Genomic DNA, 13,649 nt, shown 5'->3' with positions numbered 1-13,649 from the left:
TGTTCATTGGAAAGACTGATGTTAAAGCTGAAACTCCAATACTTTGGCCATCTCATGTGACAAGTTGACTCCCTGGAAAAGACTCTGATGCTGAGAAGGATTGGGGGCGTGAGGAGAAGGGGACCACAGAGAATGAGATGGCAGGATGGCATCACCGACTCGATGGACATGAGTTTCAGTGAACTTCAGGAATTCGTGATGGACAGGGAAGCCTGGCGTGTTGTGATTCATGGGGTCGCAAAGAGTCGGACACGACTGAGCGACTGAACTGAACTGAACTGAATATCATTAGGGATCATGATATTATATGATCATATGATCATAATTATGATAGTATCATAGCATCATGCTTAGTCTATATTCATATTTTTGATTTTTGGAAAATTATCTTTTATAGATAGGTAATTTGAATGAGGAGTACAAAATGGTCTTAAAATCACAATTCTCCCATTGTGGTTATTATAATTATTAACTCTTCTTTGTTAGGTTTCCTTATTTGTTTGTTTCTATGCTATTACTTTTTAGAAAAATTGTGTCCAAGTTTATTAAATATCCCAACAGTCTATATTTATCTGGGTGATTCATACTCACATCACTGAACATTTTGCTCTAGAGACTGTACGTCATATAAACTAGAAATCAGAAAAAAATATTGATTAAACCCAGGTTCCAATCATGCTGTTTAGACTAATCAATTGCATGAATTGCAATACAATTCATGCTGTTTTTTATGAAGGGAAGCCCATCTTTGTGAATATCATCAATTTTAGTCAGGTTGAGACTGATCAGTGGTGATGTCATCTTCTAATTATAAATTTCCCAAATAATATTTTTCTATATATTTAATGTTTGGCTTACCTCAAAATACAATCCAAATAGGATGAGTGGGGTACTTGGTTATTTTCAACAGAAATATGGAGATCCTAAGGAAGAGTCAAAAGAAAATACTACTGATTAAAACCACTGTAACTAAAATGAATAACAGCTTTCATGGGTTAATTAGCAGACTGCACACAAAACACATTATCCAATTGCATGTTGTCTACAAAAAACCCGTTTTAAATGCAAAGACACATATAGAATAAGAAAATGGAGAAAATAGATCATGCTAATACTGACTGAATGAAAATGGGAGTAAATATATTATTTCCATACAGGGCAGATTTCAAAGTAGAACAAGTTTTAAGGAACAAGAAAGGACATCATTAATAACAATGTCAATTATGCAAGGAGCCATAAAAATTCTCAATGTGTTCATACCCCAAATAAGAGCATGTAACGACATAAGGCAAAGACTGATAGAATTGCAACAGAAACAGATCAATTCATTATCAAATCTGGAGACCTTAACATCCTATGCTGAAAATGGAACTATCAAGCAGGTAGAAAATCAGTAAAGACATAGTTGAACTCAATAATTCCATCCATCACTTGGATATAATTGACATCTATAAATTACTCTATGCAATAACAACAAAATACATCCTCTTCTAAAACCCACAGGGAACATTCACTGGATAGAACACATTCTGGTCCATAAAACAAAGTGTAACAAACTTAAAAGAGTAGAAATCATACAATATCTGCTTTCAGAGCACAGTGGAATTAATCTAGAAATTAATAAGAAAAGAATAGCTGAAAAGCTCTAACCCAAAGAATCACACCTCTAAATAGCTCGTGGTTCAAAGGTTTCTTTGAACCATGAGTTATTTAAGATCACGTAAACATATTTTATTCAAATTAAAAGTAAAACCCACTTATCAAATATTTGGTATGCAATTGAAGGGCCAACTTCCATTGGATCATAGAAGAAGCAAGGGAATTCCAGTAAAACGTGTATTTCTGCTTCATTGACTACATTTAAAGCTTTGACTGTGTGGATCACAACAAAGAGGAAAATTCTTAAAGAGATGGGAATACCAAACCACCTCACCTATTTTGTAAGAAACCTGTATGCAAGCCAGGAAGCAACAGTTGGAACCAGACATGAAACAACAGGCTGGTTCAAAATTTGAAAAGGAATACAACAAGGCTGTATATTGTCACCCTGCTTATTTAGCTTATATGTAGAATACATCATGCCAAATGCCAAGCTGGATAAATCATAAGCTGTAATCAAGATTATCAGGAGATACATCGGCAACCTCAGATATTCAAATGGTTATTGGCATAATTGCTCAGTCGTGCCCGACTCTTTGCCACCCCGTGGATTTAGCCCCCCAGGTTCCTCTGTCCATGGGGATTCTCCAGGTAAGCATACTAAAGTGGGTTGCCATGCCATCCTCCAGGGGATTGTCCCGATCTAGGGATTGAACCCAGGTCTCCCATGTTGTAGGCAGATTCTTACCAACTGAGCCTTCAGGGAAGCCCAGCTATTCAAATGATACCACTCAAATGGCAGAATGTGAAGAGGAACTAAAGAGCTTCTTGATGCAGGTGAAATAGGAGTGAAAAAGCTGGCTTAAAACTCAACATTCAAAAAATTAAGATTGTGGCATCCAGTCCCACCACTTCATAGCAAATAAATGAAAAAGAAGTGAAAATAGGGACAGATTTTATATTCCTGCGCTCCAAAATCACTGTGGATTGTTACTACAGCCATGGAATTAAAAGACGCTTGCTCCTTGGAAGAAAAGCTATGACAAACCCAGACAACATATTAAAAAGTAGAGACATTACTTTGCCGACAAAGATCTGTATAGTCAAAGCTATGGTTTTTCCAGTAGTCGTGTCCGGATATGAGAGTTGGACCACAAAGTAAGCTGAGTACAGAAAAATTGATACTTTCAAATTATGATGCTGGAGAAGACTCTTGAGAGTCCCTTGGATAGCAAGGAGATCATTCCAGGCAATTCTAAAAGAAATCAACTCTATATATTCATTAGAAAGACTGATGCTGAAGCTAAAGCTTTAATACTTTGGCCATCTGATGAGAAGAGCCGACTCATTGAAAAAGACCCTGAACTGGGAAAGATTCAGGGTAGGAGGAAAACAGGTTTGACAGAGGATGAGATGGTTGGATGGCATCATCAACTCAATAAACATGAGTTTGAGCAAACTCTGAGAGATAGTGAAGGACAAGGAAGGAAGCCTGGTTCACAGAGTTGGACAATTTAGTGACAAAATAGCAAAAGAAAGTGATGCTTAGAGGAAAATTTATAGCTTTGGATGAATATACTAGAAAAGAAGAAGGTCTAAAATTGATAATCTAAGTTGCTGCAATTTCAGAAAGCAGAAAAAAAAAAAGTATATTACAACCAAGCTAAGCAGAAGAAAGGAAATAACAAAAATCAGAGTAGAAATAATGAATTTTTGAGAACAGGATGTCGAGAGAAAATCAACAAAATAAAAAGCTAGTTCTTTGAAAAAAATCAATAAATTGACTAAGCAAAAACAGAAAGGATACAAATTACTAATATCAGGTGTGAAAGAGGGTATAACAGTGAACATTCCATGGAAAGTAGTGAAGTTGCTCAGTCGTGTCCAACTCTTTGCGACCCCATGAACTGTAGCCTACCAGGCTCCTCTGTCCATGGGATTTTCCAGGCAAGGGTTCAGTTCAGTTCAGTTCAGTTCAGTCGCTCAGTCGTGTCCGACTCTCCGCGACCCCATGAATCACAGCACGCCAGGCCTCCCTGTCCATCACCAACTCCCGGAGTTCACTCAAACTCATGTCCACAGAGTCGGTGATGCCATCCAGCCATCTCATTCTCCGTCGTCCCCTTCTCCTCCCGCCCCCAACCTTTCCCAGCATCAGAGTCTTTTCCAGTGAGTCAACTCGTCGCATGAGGTGGCCAAAGTATTGCAGTTTCAGCTTTAGCATCAGTCCCTCCAATGAACACCCAGGATTGATCTCCTTTAGAATGGACTGGTTGAATCTCCTTGCAGTATAAGGGACTCTCAAGAGTCTTCTCCAACACCACAGTTCAAAAGCATCGATTCTTCGGCGATCAGCCTTCTTCACAGTCCAACTCTCACATCCATACATGACCACGGGAAAAACCATTGCCTTGACTAGACGGACCTTGGTTGGCAAAGTAATGTCTCTGCTTTTTAATATACTATCAAGGTTGGTCATAACTTTCCTTCCAAGGAGTAAGCGTCTTTTAATTTCATGGCTGCAATCAGCAAGGGTAGTAAGAGACAAACAAAAGGATACTATGAATGTCTTTATGTTCACATATGATAACTTAGGTGAAATGGACCAGTTTTTTTGAAAGATTGTTTGCCAAAACTAAAAGATGAAGAACTAGATACCCTGAATAGTTCTAAATCCACTAAAAATTGAAAAAACTAGGGGTTTCCAGGTGGTGCCAGTGATAAAGAACCCGCCTGCCAATGCAGAAGACATAAGAGACATGGGTTTGATCCCTTGTTTGGGAAGATCCCCTGGAGGAGGGCACGGCAACCCACTTCAGTATTCTTGCGTGGAGAATCCCAGACAGGGTAGCCTGGCAGGCTGCAATCCTTAGAGTTGCACACAGTCAGATATAACTGAAGCAACTTAGCACACACGTAGTAAATAACCTCCCAAAACAGAAATTACCAGGCTCATATGGCTTCACTGGTGCCTGGCCTACCAAACATTTAAGGAAGAAATGAAACCAACTTTCTGTAAGCTCTTTTAAGAGAGAATACTTCATAACTTATTTTAACAGGTCAGCATTATCCTAATACCAAAACCAGACAGAGATTATTCAGGAAAAGCAAACTACAGACCAGTATCTCTCAAGAATACAGGTTAAAAAATACTCAAAAAATTTCTTAAACAGAAGTGTCCCATTTGAATTTTACATTTTAAAAAGAACATTCAGAGCTGCATAAAGAATGCAAGTGGATGTTTGTAAAGACAGAAGTTACACTGTTCAACTGAGAGATGCTTATGTCTTGGATAAGCACAATGCCAGCGAAGATGAACATACGTGGACAAATCAGTGCTAAAGTACAAAGTCATGATTGGCAAAATCGATTATAATAAATTGGGTATAGTTTAAATGAAATAAAGGAATCGAGTTAAGTATTATTTCTACCTTAAGCATCTAAACAAAATGACTATAATTTTCCTGAAGCAGAGATAAGGGAGATGCAGGCTTAGGGAATAAAACAAGTCTTGTTTGTTTTTTTTTTCAAATGTGACTTCAAGGAAATGGTGGCCCTTCAGAAAAGGGTTATCTTTTCATGTGACAAGAGGGGTTAAATTCTTAAATTTAATACATTCAAATACTTTTTTTACATTTACAATATCAAACTATGATTATTCCAATTCCCAAGATTGAATAATCTTGACAGTATTATTTTGCAACCAGTTCAAGATAGAATGACTTGTGTGCCAGAAAGCTAATTAAGGGAGTTTTAATAAGAACTACCATCACCAATGGGACCAACACACAGTTCCTCTGGTCAGCATGTTTTTTTCTAGAGAGAACACAAAATGAGACCCCAATTTATAATACATAGATTTCATAGGAAACTGGGAATTGGAAGGGGGACAATTAAAATGTAATCAGACCAAAATAGGAATATAAATGCCTCTTCTCCTTGATAGATCCAATCCTTGAATTACATTTTTAAAAAGTATTAAATAGCTAGATAGAAGAAAGGTCATGAAGCAAGGATGACAGCTACTAGTTTGTTGTTGTTTTTAGTAGAAAACTAATTTAAATATTGCTATAGATATTTTATTCTTGTCATATCAAAATGAATATTGTTCTATCAATTGTTCATCATTTTGTGGAGCAAAAATTAAAAGAAAAACTGTTGCCAGTGGCTTTGATTCATATAATAAGCATCAGAGCCCACTATACATTTGTCAAATCTGAAAGACAAGCATGGGTTCCTTTCCAGAATCACATTACAATTCTATCTGCTCTAGTAATATGTGAATAATGAAGGCTTCTCTCTTTGAGCAGAAACTGATTAATTGGTTGAAAATGCAGGGAAAAAGTTGAACAGTCTTTATTTGAGAACCTAATGATTACATGGCTTCTTTTCAGTAATGAAACCTTTCTTTTCTCAGACAGAGTAAAATTTATATAAACAGAAGCCTGAAAACCCATATGAACAATCAGAACAAGATGGTACAGAGAAGAAAAATAGCAATTACTGCGACTCCAGTCCCTAATGGAAGAGACTCAGATTCATAAAAACAGCAAAAAGAAGTAACAAGAAGTTATTTTACTTAATATTTTAAGAATTACATATGCAGTCTCCCTTTTGGTTACTTGTTGAGATTTTTGTTTTGTTTTCTTCAAAGACAATGTATATCAGTGATTGAGATAAAGAAAAAGTGGATCTGCATATTAGAACTAAAAGATGGTTCTACATTTATCACATAAATTCATACTATTTTTCATTACTTGCTAATTATCTCCTGTGCATTAATCATCTCTCTTTAATTAAATTGTAACATTATTGAGAATAGGAACTAAAGCTGATACTTCTTTTTCAGGCTCTTCAATAGCCAGGATGTGTAAAAATCTTCACAACAACTTGTGAATTTTTAGTTTAAATATATTTATGAATATATGTTCCAAGGAGATAGAATATTGCTTACTAGGACTACCTGGTATTTTGCTTCTGTGATATTTCATCTCCAATCTACTTCATGAATTTATTTTTCTGAAAGATAGCTGGCTTATACTTTAGTGTGCAGTCTTTCCTGGTTATATTTCCATTTTAACAATTCTAATTGAAACATAAAAGTTTTATGCACTGCAAAGTAATTGCAGATGTCAGGTCAGTGATATATTTTAATCTGTATAAGATCCTTCCCTCATTTTTTAAAAGTTTGAAATATATGTGTGTGTTTACATAAACAATTTTTACTTACATTTATCTGTATCAAAACAGAAGACTCATATGGGTAATTCAAAATCTAATTAAGCTTACATTTTAAAACATCAGACCAGAAGACAAACACTCCTTCTTCATCCATTCTAAATTTTAAGATAATTGCTTTCAGGATTACTCATTATGCACACTGCTTTATTTGTTATGTGTTCCTTTGCTTAGTTACAGTCTATGAAAGGTGGACTCAGAACAAATTTTAATAGCCATTTCTTAAACAAGCTTGTAGAAAAGTAAGTTTAATTTGCAAGTGAAAACTAAAAGTAGAGCTTAAATAGTTTTTCTAAAGAAGGAAAGTGAGTTGGTGAAGAGGTGCAACATGCTAAGTTGGTAAAAGCAAAAGACTCATTTTTATTGCATCCAGAATATTCTTCTTCACCTTTATCTGTAATGATAGGCATTGCTACCTCCTGGAAGGAAAAGGAATTTGATTTTATGTGCTTCTGCTCCTCCTGCTGCTAAAGCCTTGCACTGCCAGCCTTAGTAAACTCCAGGGATATACTCTCGGAATTTTTTCCCCCACTTCTCTAAAACACTTTCAAAGTCGTTGTTCTAAATCTTATTTCTCTCTATTCACTGTATTAGTTTTTTTGTTTGTTTTGTTTTGTTTTGCTTTTACTATTGCAACAGATTACTCTACTTTCCATGGTTTAGAACTTTTATTTGGTGTCCGATAGTGCTGTGGGTCAGGAATCTGGTGGCAATCAATGTGGGCTATTATCTAAACATCTTAGGGAGGAGCCACTTCTAATTTCATTGAGGTGTTGGCAAAATTCAGTTTCACGAGGCTGGCGGACTGAGAGCCCTGTTTCCTTGCTAGCCATTGGAAAGGTAGCATTGTTAACTTCTAGAAGCCAACTGCATCCCTTGCTAGTTCATGTTCAAGATCTGCAATGACCAACCAACTCCTTCTTATGATTTTTAGTTCTCTGATGCTTCTGCTTTCCTATTCTGCTTTTACATGTCCCTGTGTTATCTTGGGGCCAATCTAGATAATCCAGAAGATAATCTTTTTAAATGTCATCTAATCTTGTCATGCTCAAATCCTTTCACAGCAGTGTCTAGAGTTGTGTTTGATTAAATAGTCAGGAGCTGGAATCTTGGAAAGTCTTTAGAATTATGTCTATGAGCTGCACAAATCCTATTTTAAAAAAACTAAGTCTTCCTACATACCTTTCTGTTTGCTCTTGCAGTCCCTGAAGAACTATGGACAGAGGTTTGTGACATTGTAAAGGGGGCAGTGATCAACACCATCCTCAAGTAAAAGAAATACAAAAAGGCAAAATGGTTGTCTGAGGAGGACATTAGAAATAGCTGAGAAAAGAAGAGAAGCTGAAGGCAAAGGAGAAAAGGAAAAATATACCCATTTGAATGCAGAGTTCCCAAGTATAGAAAGGAGATCTAAGAAAGCATTCCTTGGTGATCAGTGCAAAGAAATAGAGGAAAACAATAGAATGCAAATGACTAGAGATCTCTTGAAGAAAATTAGATATACCAAAGGAACATTCCAAGCAAAGACGGGCACAATAAAGGAAAGAAATTGTATGGACCTAACAGAAGCAGAATATATCAAGAAGTGGCAAGGGTACACAGAAGAGCTATACAAAAAGATCTTCATGACTCAGATAGCCACAGCCACAATGGCATCATCACTCACCTAGAGCCAGACATCCTGGAATGTGAAGCCCAGTGGGCCTTAGGAAGCATCACTATGAACAAAGCTGGAGGAGGTGATTGAATTCTAGTTGAGCTATTTCAAATCCTAAAAGATGATTCTGTGAAAGTGCTGCACTCAGTATGCCAGCAAATTTGGAAAACTCAGCAGTGGCCTCAGGACCGGAAAAGTTCAATTTTCATTCCAATCCCAAAGAAAGGCAATGCCAAAGAATGTTCAAACTACCACACAATTGCACTCATCTCACACGCTAGCAAAGTAATGCTCAAAATTCTCAATGCCAGGCTTCAACAGTATGTGAACTGTGGACTTCCAGATGTTCAAACTGGATTTAGAAAAGGCAGAGGATCCAGAGATCAAATTGCAAACATCCGCTGAATCATAGAAAAAGCAAGAGAGCTCCAGAAAAACATCTACTTCTGGTTTATTGATTATGCCTAAGCATTTGACTGTGTGGTTCACAACAAACTGTGGAAAATTCTTCAAGGGATGGGAATACCAGACCACCTTATCTGCCTCCTGAGAAATCTGTTTGCAGGTCAAGAAGCAACAGCTAGAACTGGACATGGAACAACAAAACGGTTCCAAGTTGGGTAGGACTATGTCAAGACTGTATATTGTCACCCTGCTTATTTAACTTATATGCAGAGTACATCACATGAAATGCTGGGCTGGAAGAAGCACTAGCTGGTATCAAGATTGCTGGGAGAAATATCACTAACCTCAGATATGCAGATGACACCACACTTATGGCAGAAAGTAAAGAACTAAAGAGCCTCTTGATGAAAATGAAAGAGGAGAGTGAAAAAGTTGACTTAAAACTCAACATTCAGAAAACTAAGATCATGACATCCAGTCCAATCCCTTCATGGCAAATAGATGGGAAACAATGGAAACAATGACTGACTTTATTTTCTTGGGCTCCAAAATCACTGCAGATGGTGACTGCAGCTATGATATTAGAAGACCCTTCCTCCTTGGAAGAAAATCTATGACAACCTAGACAGCATATTGAAAAGTAGAGACATTACTTTGCCAACAAAGTTCTGTCTAGTCAAATTATAGTTTTTCCGGTAGTCATGTATGTATGTGAGAGTTGGACTATAAAGAAAGCTGAACTCAGAAGAACTGATGCTTTTGAATTGTGGTGTTGGAGAAGACTCTTGAGAGTCCCTTGTACTGCAAGGAGATCCAACCAGTCAATACTAAAGGAAATCAGTTTTGAATATTCATTGGCAGGATTGATGCTGAAGCTGAAACTCCAATATTTTGGCCACCTGATGCAAAGAGGTGACTCCCTAGAAAAGATCCCAATGCTGCAAAAGATAGAGAGTGGAAAGAGAAGGGGACAACAGAGGATGAGATGATTGGATGACATCACTGACTCGATGGACATGAATTTGAGCAAGCTCCGGGAGTCAGTGATGGACAGGGAAGCCTGTAGTCCATGGGGTTGCAAAGACCCGGACACGACTGAGTGACTGAACTGAACTGGAAATCTATTTGTCCTTGCTTAAAATCTCAGAAACATGTATCATGTATCACAGTTTACTGTTTAAAACTCTTGTCCAAATTAAGATCCATCCACTGTGGACAAAATGAAGCATTCCATTATTGTTGAAACTAAAGACACACACATTTATATGGTGGCGCCAGCTACTAGCAGCTGGTGTGAACCAGTCATGTTCGACTTTTTGAGCTTTGTATCCTATGACATCATTTTGGCAGCTACAAGATGGCTTCTGTGAGAGTGTTTGGACCCTGGGGTCCTAAACATTTGCAGAGATTTGCTGCTGGCACATCACTGCAAATTGTAATATGTAACATTAATTGTTGTGATGAAGGTTTGCAGAGGTAAAGGGAGCAGCAGCTAACTCAGGCAGTCAAAGAGTTAGAGGCCAGAGAATATTTCATTGTGGAAGCAACATAGTAGACAAGTTGATGCTCCAAGTTTGTCTTTTGGTAGTTTGTAACTTTAAATATTCCCACTTAGAAATGCTATCAGACAGACAAGAGGTTTATTTCTCACTTGACACTTCCTGGCTGAGTACTCTTGAGCAATCAAGTTGATCTCTTTATGCTACAGCCTCCAAATAAGTTCCCAGAATTTTCTTATTTGTTCAAGCATTCAGAAAATAGTTATTAAGCATTCTCATGCATCATGTAATATATCTGATCTGGGAATAATATGGTGAATATTAAATGTGTGTATTAATCTGAAATGTGTTTACTATATATTATAGAGACATTGGGACTGAATAGAATAAAGTTAGTGATAATAATTTTGTGTATTTGAAACTCTTTAACAACGTAAGGAATCCTAAGAAAATTTTCTGGAGAAAAACAAATGCATATAGTCAAAAATTTACATTTATAGTTTTAGGACATTCATGGGACACCTCATGCTCATTCGTGGGCTGCATCCACGCAAATCATATTAAACTTTTGGAACTTGGGATAAGCGTGGAAAAAAGTTAGCTCTTCATTTTCAGAAGCAGAGTAGAGAAACGTAATACGGAATATACTGAGAATAAAATGTGTTTTGGTATGACTGAGTCATAGGATGTAGTTGTGGGGGAAAGTGCAATGTAAAACACGATGATTATTAGCTAAATTAAGACCACATATAGCTTTGTGTGGATGTGAGAGGTTGACAACAAAGGAGGTTGAGTGCCGAAGAACTGATACTTTTGAACTGTGTTGTTGGAGAAGACTCTTGAGAGTCCCTTGGACTGCAAGGAGATCCAACCAGTCAATCCTAAAGGAAATCAGTCCTGATTATTCATTGGGAGGGCTGATGCTGAAGCTGAAGCTTCAATACTTTGCCTGTCTGATGTGAAAAGCCAACTCATTGGAAAAGACCCTGATTCTGGGAAAGGCTGAAGGCAGGAGGAGAAGGGGACAACAGAGAATGAGGTAGTTGTGTGCCATCACTGACTCAATGAACATGAGTTTGAGCAAGTTCTGGGAGATGGTGATGGACAGGGAAGTCTGGCTTGCTGCAGTGCATGGGGTGGCAAAGAGCTGGACATGACTGAGTGACTGAACAACATCATCGTTTTGTGTATTAAAATGGAAAATTTATTGTATTGCATTCACATTGGGTTTCAGATATTTTAGACTGCTATTTTATTTTCTGTGTAGTACGAGAATAAACTTCCTTTCATTTTGGAAAAAAATGCCTCTAAGAAAGTCAAGAGAGGTGTACAAGCCTCTTTAAAAATTAGGGAGGAGAGTCTCTTTTTTCCATTAAAGCTTTTCCTTTGATTTGATATTTCCCTACTTCTTTCCAAACAACAGATAAGTTCTAAAGAGAACTTTATATATAAATAGTATTTGAGCTATTTTAACTTAAATTTAATTAAATAAATTAACATTTAAATGTTTTATTAATTGGAGCTTCTTAAATCTCCAGTTAACCTGTCTGTACATTCTTAAATCTGAAATCTTTTCTTTATAAAAGAGTAGAGCTTTAATTGTTTTTCACAAGTCAGGAGCAGAAAAACATAAGCTTAATTTTGAAACTGTTTTTGAAACTCCAAAAATAAATCCAGAATAAATTTTTCATACTAAAGGCAAGATCAAAATTTTATCCTTAGGCAAACTAATAGTCAAATAAATTTATTTTCAGTTTCTTTGTATTGAGGGCTTCCCTGATAGCCCAGTTGGTAAAGAATCTGCCTGCATTTCAGGAGACCCCGGTTTGATTCTTGGGTCAGGAAGATCCGCTGGAGAATGGATAGGCTACCTACTCCAGTATTCTTGGGCTTCACTTGTGACTCAGCTGGTAAAGAATCCGCCTGCCATGTGGGAGACCTGGGTCTGACCCCTGAGTTGGGAAGATCCCCTGGAGAAGGGAAAGGCTACCATCCTGGCCTGGAGAGTTCCATGGACTGTATTTTCAGTTTGTTGGGTAGTTAGAATAGGAAAAAGGATTCCAAAATGGTGGTGGCTAAAAGACAAAGAAAGGGAAAAGCTCAGGAAAATGGAAAAACAACAACAACAAAAAATCCCATGGACTGGAGTGAGAACTTCAGGTGAAAAATACATACCCCCTTCTTGGCTAGCCCAGTTTGCATAGGGCAGGCTCAGCAGGGAAGAGACAAATGAATAAAAGGAGGAAGCCAAGATGGATTGAAGCCTCTCCTTTGGAGTCAGCCAGCCCTCATGCCTTGAGGGTGTACTTTCCTTTGGTTGCCAAATAAAACTGAGCTGTAACACTGGTCTACCACTTCATTTTACTGCGGAGAGATAGAACCAAGGAAATCATACACTCCCCTGACAAATTTCTTTGTAATGAATATTTGAAAACCCAGTATTGTTCTATTAAAATAAACAAGATCAGTTTTCTCAATGTAAATTTAATAGTAAAAGAAAAAAATTCTCAATATCAAAGGCATATTTTAATTTGCATTTTAAGAACCAGTGTGTATTAGTCACTCCATCAGTACTCTTTCCATGGAATTCTCCAGGCAAGAAAACTGGAGTGGTCCCTTCTCCAGGGGATCTTCCTGATCATGGGATCGAACCTAGGTCTCCAGCATTCCAGGCAGATTCTTTACCATCTGAGCCACCAGGGGAACTCTAAGAATCAGTGCTTATCTTAAAATAAAAAGTTATTCCAATATATTAATATATCTTTACATTTTTCATTTGTTAATAAGTTTTCTCTCCAACTTCATTTCATAATTGCACTGTTAAGCTATACTATGTTTCTATAAATACGTAGAAATTGTTATTTCTATTTATGTATTTGCTTATAGTTTTAATTATTATTTAATTGCAATAAACATTACAAATTATATTTTTGCATTACATTAAATTAAACAGAGAGGGAATTCCCTGGTGATCCAATGGTTAGGGCTTTGTGCTTCTACTGCAGGAGGCACAGGTTCCATTCCTCATCAGGGAGCTAAGATCTCACCTGCCATGTGGCTGCAGCCAAAATAAGTAAATAAATAAAATAGAGAAAAACTTTCTTTGATAATTTGGGAATAACAGCAATTAATAATTATGAGTTCTTCACTTTGGTCTCATAGTAAATGCATAAAAATAATTTTAATGGTATTCATTTAAGCTATTTATTGTCACTCTTATTCACATCAGTAAGGAAATGTCATTTAGATAT

Source organism: Moschus berezovskii, chromosome 18 (assembly GCF_049115385.1).
Source record: "Moschus berezovskii isolate FMDL1 chromosome 18, NW_MosBer_1.0, whole genome shotgun sequence".
NCBI lineage: Eukaryota > Metazoa > Chordata > Mammalia > Artiodactyla > Moschidae > Moschus > Moschus berezovskii.
This window is presented reverse-complemented; position numbering follows the sequence as displayed.